The 11,179-nt window shown below is 39.5% G+C and overlaps 1 pseudogene; it reads left to right on the top strand.

Moving 5' to 3' along the window:
• Positions 1 to 225: 225 nt before the first annotated feature.
• Positions 226 to 7,149, top strand: LOC141301226 (aminopeptidase N-like; annotated as a pseudogene).
• Positions 7,150 to 11,179: the final 4,030 nt, after the last annotated feature.

The following is an 11,179-nucleotide window of genomic DNA, read 5'->3' as shown; positions in this document are numbered from 1 at the left end:
GCATACCAGAAGACCTTACAAGACTTGCTGTCTTCAAGATTCTAACAGAATACAAGTTTACAAACAGTTTGCAAACAGAATATGTGGCCTTACAACGTTTTGATAACAGTTATCAAAGATTCTAGATGCCCTCTGTGCTGTTAATGGATAACCCATTAATTTGTGTGGGAGGAGAATATTCCCATGCCTTAAATACAACGTTGTGCAGATGTCAGGTTTACTCATCTCATCCTGTCATTGGTAAAGTATGGGAAAGGGTTTCTACATCAGTAAAACCTTCGGGATAGTAGGGATTGTGTTAGCGGCTGGAGCGCTATCCACAATCACCGCTCTCCCGGCAGCAATAGCATCACTTCCGACAACAGAACCATCCACTGAACCATGGGACCAGTGGCGTCTTCCTCAGACTCTTAGTCCACAAACCTACGATATCACTCTGTGGCCACGGCTCCAGCCGGATCCAACCGGACTCTACATCTTCACAGGGTTGTCCAGCGTGGTCTTCAGATGTGTGATTGAGACAGACCTCATCCTCATTCACTCTAATAAGCTGAACATGACAAAGCCACCCATCTTGACAGCACTTGGAGCCAATCCAGCTCCTGCCATTGCATCAATTGTGATGCACCCAAATACGCAGTATATGGCAATTCATCTGAAAGGAACATTAATTGCTGGGGAAAGCTACAAGCTCTACACAGAATTTATTGGCGAGCTTGCGGATGACTTGGGAGGCTTCTACCGAAGTGAATACTATGAGAATGGAGTAAAGAAGTAAGAAGTTTCTTTGTCTTGTCAGTTCCTCCTATTCTACAAAGGCCTTTCATATATAGTTGAATCTTTTTGTTCTTTTTTTTTTTAGAGTGGTTGCCACAACCCAGATGCAGGCAACAGATGCCAGGAAGGCATTCCCTTGCTTTGATGAACCTGCAATGAAAGCGATATTCCACATCACTCTTTACCATGATCCAGCAACTGTAGCCCTCTCCAATGGTGTTGTGATAGGTATATTAACACTGTAATTAGTTGTAATTAGAAAATATAACATAACCTACAGTAAGTAGAAAAAAGAGGGAATTGTGTTCACATTTCAAACTGATTTTAAGAAAATTAGATGTTCAATGTTTCATCAGTCATGTCTCTTTTTAACTTACAGATGAGGTTGACATCACAGTGGATGGCACTCTTGTAACCAAAACAACATTTGCGCCCACAGAAGTTATGTCAACATATTTGCTGGCATTTATTGTTAGCGATTTTGGCTTCATTGAACAAAACATTGACAGTCTGCAGGTAACTTATCTTTTTAAAGAATTTCCAGACTCCAGAATTCCTACCCTGGAAATACAGAGGTCTCACGAGAGCACTATTTGAATTGTCTCTGCAAGACACTCTGGCGTCGAGCAATGATGCACGTTACTGCATTACGTAAGCAGTTCTGGGAACCAATCAAATTGGTGTATCTGATGTAGGCGGGCCAGAGGCGAGCAAAGGTGATGACGACAGCGCTGCGACGTCCGAAATCATTTAGTAAACAGATGAACACCAGTTGTTTGAAACTGCTTTGGCCGTTATAACAAACGAGTTAGACTTGGCTTTTCATGTAAAAGAGGAACAGAAAACCGCGCTCGAATCATTCCTTTGCAAGAAGGACATTTTTGCTGTTTTGCCGACTGGATACGGCAAGAGTTTAATCTATCAGTTAGCTCCGCTGTGTGTGTATTGTTGTGATTGGTCGTGGCGTTATCCAATTGCGTGCAGTGAGAGTTTCAAATGCATGCTTGGTGCCGCCCCTCGAGTTAGGCCCTTTTCATTGCTCGATGCCAGACCCTTAATCTTAATAGATTAGGGTCTGGATTTTTTCCAGGCTACAGAATTCCACCAATTTATTAATAAAACCTACTGCACAATTTACTAAAGATTAGAAAACAGCATGTGTTCATCTACTAAAATACTGCATACTGCAATTTATACAAACAGATTCGAATTATTGCCCGTCAAGAAGCCATAAATGCAGGACAAGGGCAGTACGCACTCAACGTGACTGGACCAATTCTCAAATTCTTTGAGAAGTACTACAATGTCCCCTATCCGCTGCCCAAATCAGGTAAGAACCTATGGTATTACCTATATGTTATAAGGCAATTCAATGGTTTTATTATTAAAATGACAATTTAAGTAAGATTGGGTTAATACTTTTATCAAAATGTAGGCCATTTTTAAAAGTTTTACTCATTTCTCAAAATATTTCACAGATCAAGTTGCTCTGCCAGACTTCAGCGCTGGTGCAATGGAAAACTGGGGCTTGATCACATACAGAGAAACAGCCCTGCTGTATGATGAAGAAATATCCTCAAATGGAAACAGAGAGAGCGTTGTTACTATTATTGCCCATGAACTTGCCCATCAGGTATAATCTGGAGTCCTTTTTTATAATTTGAACCTTAAATGGAAGATGCTTTACAGAAGTTACTTCAGTAATTTACCTATTAACCACCTTCCTCTTTCTTAGTGGTTTGGAAACCTTGTGACTATCAGGTGGTGGAACGATCTGTGGCTGAATGAAGGTTTTGCAACTTACGTAGAATATCTCGGGGCAGATAACGCTGAGCCAGATTGGAACATTGTGAGTGTTTGAAGCAAAAGCCAGAGCAATAAATGGTAAAGAAGATGAAATCATAACTGACTCTTCTATTTCTATCCTACAGAAAGATCTCATCGTTCTTAATGATGTGCACAAGGTTTTCGCCATTGATGCACTGGCCACATCCCACCCCCTTTCATCTAAAGAAGATGAGATTCTTAGACCAGAGCAAATTAACGAAGTGTTTGATACGATTTCCTACAGTAAGGTAATGTAGGAACTGTTTGCTATGTTGACTACGTATAATAACAAAGAACATACACTGTAAACAAAATCTGTAGAAATTACAGTATTACTGGCAGCTGGTTGCCAGTAACTTACTGTAGATTTTAATTTATGCTATTTACTGGCAACAGTTTGTTCAAAGTTAATTGAACATTAAACATTAACAAGTCTTTATCTTTACAGAATAAAACTAAAATAACAGCCTCATGCAAAGCATTCTGGGAACCAAAATCTGAAGGAAATAAACAGAAAAAGGTTGATGAAGGTTTCTGGTTCCCAGAATGCTTTGCAGTAGGTTGTTATTTTATAGTTTTATTCTGTAAAGACAAAGACTTGTTAATGTTTAATGTTCATTTAACTTTGAACAAACTGTTGCCAGTAAATAACATAAATTAAAAATCTACAGTAAGTTACTGGCAACCAGCTGCAGAACTACAGCAATTTTTTTACAGTGTACAGAATACATGTGGTTTGTTTGGTAATGTGGAGTCTTTTTCTCTAGGGGGCATCAGTACTTAGGATGTTATCGTCTTTCTTGACTGAGGCAGTGTTTACTCAAGGCCTCCAGGTAACCCTTTGTACAATATTCCTTGTTATACTATACAAATAAAAATGTAATATAGAGAATGCTTTTGTACATTCACAACTAACTTGTATAAACAGACTTATCTGGATCATTTCAAATTCGGCAACACAGTGTACACAGACCTTTGGGAGCATCTTCAAACAGTATGTTGCAGTTAAACAATTATGTTCAGCCATGTCATTATCTGATTTGTTGCCAGAAAACCCAAGTGCTTACATCTGAAATGTTTTAGGCTGTAGACACCAGTGGAACCAATCTTCCCAAAACTGTGCAGGAGATCATGGACCGCTGGGTTCTTCAAATGGGCTTTCCTGTGGTCACTATTAACACTACAACTGGTGACATCACACAGGAGCACTTCCTCCTAGACCCAGAAACTAAACCAGACAGGCCATCAGAATTTAAGTATGTCAGCTTACTTATCACAAAGCACCAATTACTGATTTCAATCACAGTGCAGTTTACTAGATACTTCAAAGTGTCCTTCATATGAAACATGAAATTGAAGTGGTTTCTTCCATATCTACACATATATTTGAGTAAAACAGACAACTGAATAAGAAAAAAAAACATTTATGATGGGGAGTTGATTCTCTGTTCTGGCAATATCACTTTTAGCATAGCTTAGCATAGATCATTGAATCCTATTAGACCAATAGCATCGAGTTCAAAAATGACCAAGTTTCGATATTTTTCCTATTTAAAACTTTTCTGTAGTTATATCCTGTACTAATACAGGCGGAAAATGTAAAGCAGCTATTTTCTAGGCTGATAAGATTAGGAACTACACTCCCAATAAAGTGTAATAGTCAAGGAAGTTTGCTGCCGTAATATGTACGCAGCAGGCGGAGTAATATCTCGCAGCACCTGAAATGATATTGCCAGAACAGGAAAACGGCTGAATGGATTTCAAAACGGTAAAACTCAACTTATTAACTCGGGGGGAGTTGGAGAATGAGCCTATTTCCCTAAAACGTGGAGTGTTCCTTTAAGAATCAATTGCAAAGTTCTGTTGAAATGTGCATTTACTATATCACAACATTCTTCATTTTTCAGTTATGAGTGGTTTGTACCAATTTCATGGACAAAGAAGGAAGTAGCACAACCCCTACATTGGCTGCTACAGAAAACTGGTGGGTTTAAAGATGACAGTGACAGTAACATTCACAGTTATATTTACTGTGGAAGTGATAGATCATCCAAAAATGACAGTTCTTCCATTATATATATACACATTCATGTTGTTCCAAAACCTTATGACTTTGTTTCTTATGTGGAACTCAAAAGGAGTCTAGCAGAATGCTCAAACTGTTCCATTCCATATTATGACAATGAATAGAGACCTAGGAGCTGTCAAGCCCAAAAGAGCAAAATATGATACATAATAGTACTTGACAGATTTTTCATGTTTTGGTGAACTCAGCTTGTAATGATGTTCACAATTATCATTGGATGTTAATAAAGGGCAATACTGTATTAGTTTTAACAAACCCATGTATTTCTGCTCCATTTATAATTTAGAACTATCGGATAAAATGAAAATAACTGGTGATGAGTGGATTTTGGCCAACATCAATGTGACAGGATACTACAGGGTTAACTATGACACTGAAAACTGGCAGCGCCTGCTTAATGTACTCCAGACTTCAAGACAGGTAACAAGAATAACATTCATTATATTAGAAGGGAATATTGTTGAAGTTTTCGATTGTTAGGTTTGCTTTTCATTATGCAAAATCACTGACAGTAATCTTTTTAATTTGATTTCATTTAGGGCATTCCGGTTATTAACCGAGCACAGATAATTGATGATGCTTTTAACCTGGCCAAGTAAGTAACTTATTTCTTTAAAGTTATGAGCAATTCCCAGTCAGTTTAAATGCTAAAAAGCATATTTTCCCTTTACAGAGCAGGAATTATTGAAACTACACTGGCTTTAAGAACCACACTGTTCCTAGCTTCTGAAACTGAGTACATGCCATGGCAGTCTGCTCTCAAAAACCTGGACTACTTTTACCTCATGTTTGACCGCACAGAGGTGTACGGCCCCATGCAGGTAAGTTTGTCTTTGGATATTGAATAATGTCAACTCAACTGAGCATAAATTTTAACATCACATTATTTTATACCTGCAGATGTATGTTGGAAAACAGGTGAAAAATTTGTTTGATCACTTCACAATGCTTACAAATTGGGAGGATGTGCCTAAAGGACATACTGACCAGTAAGTCATGTGAATATAAAGTAGTGACAATAAATGCTCAGATTTGCTTTTGAGCATCTATTCATTGTTTTTATGTCTTTGTATCTGCAGATATAATCAAGTAAATGCACTCAGAGTTGCCTGCAGCACTGGCCTTGAAGACTGTACAATTCTAGTCAAACATGGTTCCAAAAGTGGATGGACAATCCAGCTGTCAACCCGTAAGTTTCACTCAATAGATATCTTAGAGAGTATATTAATGTTTTCTGAGTGCATCATAGTTAAAATGTATATTGATGCAGATTTCTTACCATTTAATTTTAATTTTAAAATTTTCTCATTGCTTTTCTCAGTATTAAGGCCAACTTGAGGTCTACAGTGTACTGCAGTGCCATTGCTGCTGGTGGTGAGAAGGAGTGGGACTTTGCTTGGCAGGAGTTTGAAAAAGCCACAGTTGCTTCAGAGAAAGATAAACTGAGAGCTGCAATGGCATGTGCCACCGAGCCCTGGTTACTGAACAGGTGAGCTCACTGTAGATTACTGCTGGCAAATGCATACAACTCTCATTGTTTTCAGCTAAATACACGTGCTTCGATTTATGTTGTAGGTATCTCCAATACACTCTGGATCCAGAAAAAATTCGGAAACAAGATGCCACCTCTACCATCACTAGCATTGCAAACAATGTTGTCGGCCAACCGTTAGCCTGGGATTTTGTTAGAGCCAACTGGGAGTACATTTTCACTAAGTAAGAAAAAATACTGGGGGACTCTGTTATTATTTGCTTAACAATACAGATAACAGTTTTCTAAATTTGCATATTCACTTCTTTTATTTTACAATTAGGTATGGAGGTGGATCTTTTTCTTTCTCCAATCTGATCAATGGTGTCACAAAGAGATTTTCAACTTCGTTTGAATTGGAACAGGTATGTGATCTCTCCCAGGACTGCTTTACAGTATTTATTTGACTGTCATCTTCTACAATAGATATTTACATAAGAATATTTTTTAATCTTCTTCTCTGTTTTAAAAACACAGCTGATACAGTTCAAGGATGACAACGCTCACATAGGTTTCGGTTCAGGAACCCTAGCTCTCGAACAATCCATTGAGAGGACTCAGGCCAACATCAAATGGGTTGAAAAGAACCAACAAGCAGTCCTAGATTGGTTCAACAATCCGGCACGACTGTGAAAGATGCACATGCTGTAGTTTGTTTGCTCTGAGGAGGAGAGGAACAACGGAACATTGTATTGCTTGGCCAAGATGAACATTAAAAAAAATGATTATTATTGATGTTCTAAATCCCAAAATATTCCAGAGCTACTTTCTTCCTGTGATGATTTACGGCATACAAATATCTTTCTTTAAGGTGTGTCTTGTTATAATTGTCTGTTTTTCCTTTGATTTTATTTTTATTTTTGTAAAAAATAAATTGTATAACGGTACAACAACTTTGTAAAATAAAACAGAATTGGATATGCAAATAGTACAGAACTCTTTGGTATTTATAATATTGATATTTGAAAATACTGAAAATGAAAAACCTCAATCCATGAACAATTTTTTTTCTAGCCAATTTACAACTGTTTTATTTTACAGTATCCAAAACAGTAACCTTTTTGTAGTACACTATTATTATTTAGTATCTTTAATTACATGTTGTCCTTTGAACAACCAGACAGTAAATAGCCTTATCTCAAAAAACATTTCAAGTTACAGTTTCTGATTTTGATCAGTATTTCATATCAGACATGACCAAAAAATGACTCAAGGTTCAGTGAGGAAGTCGGTTGGAAAATCTGTAGCAGCTATAAATGATTGACAGACAGAGTAAGATAAACTGATACTTCTAAAGTGAATTCAAGGCTGTTTCTTGAATCTGTCAGACTAACTCATTAAAAGGAACCAGTTCATAAGAGACATTTGCTAGTAAGCCGTAATGTGATGATGTCTGATAATACCTCGCAAAGTTTTCCAGATAGTTGCCAAAAGTGATTTTAAATTGTTGGCTGTTTCTCAATTCAAAGAATGCAGGCTATCTTAAAAGAACAAACTATATAAATAACACATAATGTACAAAATTCCCTGCCTCATGCAGGTTTTCAGTTCGGCAGCATCCAGTAACAGAGTAATACGGAGTTTCCCTGGCTTTATTGTTTATTGTTTGTATATAAGCATTGCGTGTCCTCACATGTTGCTGGCACCAAATGTTCACTCTGGAGTAGCTACAGTTCTTTCTAACTGAAGAATTAGGCCAGCTGAGTTCCAACCATCCAATATCCCACAAATTGGGACATCAGATGCGCTATGGCTATATCCAGAGATTACTACGAGGGAGAACAAGTTCCAGATCCTCGTCTAAGTCGTACCCAGCAGGTGCACACCTACTTGGAGGATTATGTGCATGATTATCCACCTTTAGGGCATGGTCATCCCTCACCGGCAGATGGCGCTTAAGGAATACTTCCTGTAAGCCAGCATCCTTAGGGGCTATAACTCCTGTTCCCAGGGAACAGTCGATTAAGGTCCTGCCAGGAGTAAGCTTAACTTGTGGTATTTCCTGTTGGGCCACCGCCAGGCTGCATCAAGCAGGAAGGTGCTGTTCTTTTTCCGGATGTGCATGAGCATGTGGTGATGTCATGTCAGTCTCTATTATCTCATGGGGAGCTGGCGGAAGTCCATGGGTATGTGCCCATGACACCGTTAAAGAGACCGCGTATTCCAGCAGCCTTGTAGATCACTTCCCTTGTCTGCACCACGTTCTGCACAGAGAGCGTATAAACAACCTGTCGTGTCCACCACCATGTTCCGTCCGGAGCTGGATGTTCACCGTAAGCAGTAGCTAGGATCCAGAAATAGATGCCATGGACCGAAGAGGAGCCCCCATCATGATAGTGAGCTGTTTTCGGCTGCCAAGCTTTCATCCTGAGGGTTCTGTCTAGAGGAGGAGAGAGCTTGCGGGCTTGCTGTGTTCTGCATCATGTCCTCTTTGTTCATGTAGGTGAAAATGAAGTGTTCTGTTTTCTGTTCGTGCAAAAAATGCAAACACTCAAACATTTTCCTCCACATACTTTAGATACTACGTTGCTTGCCCTGCCTCAGAGCAGTGCAGAACCACAATCTGTACCTGTACCTCCCAGTGTCACCAGGATGCTGGGAGCTCCTCAGCCAACTTTTCCGCAAGGTCGCTAGTCGATGCATACAGCCACTTTGTCTGTTTCTGGATGCGTGGAGAGCTATTTCGCAGTGGCTGTTGCTCATAATACAACACAGGTATTCTCTCAAGTTCAGAGGCAGTCCACCCTGCTTTAATGGCAAGGTTCTGTACCTGATGTTGCCTCAAAATGCCCTGGTTCCAAGCAACAAAGCGGGTCCATCCGAGCGAGTTTTACAGCCAGTATTTTGTGGTGCCCAAGAGAGATGGTGGACTCTGTCTGATACTGGACCTGAGGCTCATCAACCGAGCGCTTCAAAAGCATGTGTTCAGGATGATGACAGTGAAGCAAATCCTGGCACAAATTCATCGCAGGGACTGGTTTGCATCTATAGATCTGAAGGATGCATACTTCCATATTCAGATTGCGACCCGTTAGCGCTCTGAGATTGTGGCGTGACCCAGAATCTAGGGTTCCCCTAAGGCTGGTGACAGCACGCACTGTGGTCTTGAGAGATACGTCAACCACAGGCTGGGGAGCAGTGTGTGATGGCATTCTGACTTCAGGCCATTGGTCTCAGAGCAGGAGGCACTTAAACTGCTTGGAACTCAAGGTGGTATCCTTAGCTCGAATGGCCTTTCTGTGGCAGTTGGAGCATGTCTGACTGCATCTCTGTGGTTGCGTAGTTGTCAGGGGTGGGATGGTATTGGAAACTAACATGAATGAAATAGTTGCCCAAGTGGAGAAAATCAGAGGTGAGTTCACAGAGTAACTGGAAGTCACTACTTTGTTGTATGTCCAACAGAAAAGGACATTGTTTTTTGTTTTGTTTTTTTAAATCAGGTTAAATATTATTGTACACATTCTCTTATCTTTACATATTAACTTCTCATTAACAAATCTTTTGGCTGTATCAAAGATGAAAGGACTAAAATGCTATCATATAATGGTGTTTCTGATATTCTATCTGGAGTTGAGGCAATCAATAATGTTTGACAACACGGAAAGAAACAATATGAGGAAAAGTCAATAAACCATCAGAAAATTGAAGCAACATCCACCCACAACATTTGGTTAAAGACCATAAAAATGGGAAGGTGGTGGTTCATAAACTTCTGTACTATGTACTTTGACATCAAAATGCAGTGTTAAACAGTTCGGTTGAGGTCAGGCCGGGTCATGTAGTTTTTCTTGTATAACTTTGGGTTTGTGTTTGTAATTTATAAATAAAAATGAATAACTTTTCTAAATATAATACAATATTATGTATATTGTAATAATTAAAACAATTTTGTTTATAAATAATGTTTATTTAAACTGTATCATATTTTGTTTTAGGCTGGGTTTAGCCCTTCTTAATAAATTAGGTCAAACGATCTGGTTAATGGGCAAAGTGTGTCAATTTAATGCTGAATAGCTGCAGTATATAGTTAGATAGTTCATGAAATAGAATTTTTAGTTTGGTTATAAATAAATCTTCTAGTCAAGAGAAATGTTTTGTTGAAAAACATTCATAATCTTACAAAGGATATTTATAGAGTAAATCCTGGATCTTTCTTTATGAAATGTAAAATGTTTTTATTATGAAAGTTTACTAATTATTTTAAAAAAAAATGTGTAACATTTTACAGGCACATCTCCTGTTTTATTTTTTGTTATATAGTGTATTTAAAAATCAATGTGCTAGCCCGCACTAAAAATAGTGAATATAATAGATAAAGAATCATTTGTGTGTGTGTGTGTGTGTGTGCGCGCTTTTGGCAGGGTGGTCTGTCTGCAGAACCAGGACGCGCTGTTTCTGCTATGGAACGTGGTTGGGAACCACTGGTCTAGAATAAACTAGACCAAAGTGCCAGAACCCCCTCAAAAGGGACACCAACTGGCATCCCTAACGAGGAACACCAAAGACAGGAACATGACCTGCACAAACATGACTACACAAGACCAACAGACAACACAAGACAGGAAAAATCTAAACACAGAAACAAAGAGAGGAGGGAGAGAGGAGCCAAACCAGTGCCAAAAGATAAGACCAGGAAGTCATCAGAAGGGTTAAGCCAGGGAGGCTCAGACAGTTCTGGAGTACTGGCAGAAAGCCAGGGTGGAGCCAGAGTGATGAACCAGCGAGGCTCTGGCCAAACAGGAACCCTGGTGGATGGCCAGGGCGGGGCCAGAGGAAGGAACCAGCAAGGCTCTGGCCAAATAGGGACCTTGGCGGATGGCCTGAGTGGGCCGAAGGAATGGACCAGTAAGGCTCCAACCAAAGGGAACCCTGGCAGGAACTTGGCAGGAAGCAAGGGCGGAGCTCACATCAAGGAGGAAGCTGGCAGGGTAAGGAGCTTGGGCTGGGCTGGGCAGGGT

Source organism: Garra rufa, chromosome 25, assembly GCF_049309525.1.
Source record: "Garra rufa chromosome 25, GarRuf1.0, whole genome shotgun sequence".
Lineage (NCBI taxonomy): Eukaryota > Metazoa > Chordata > Actinopteri > Cypriniformes > Cyprinidae > Garra > Garra rufa.
This window is presented reverse-complemented; position numbering and strand designations above follow the sequence as displayed.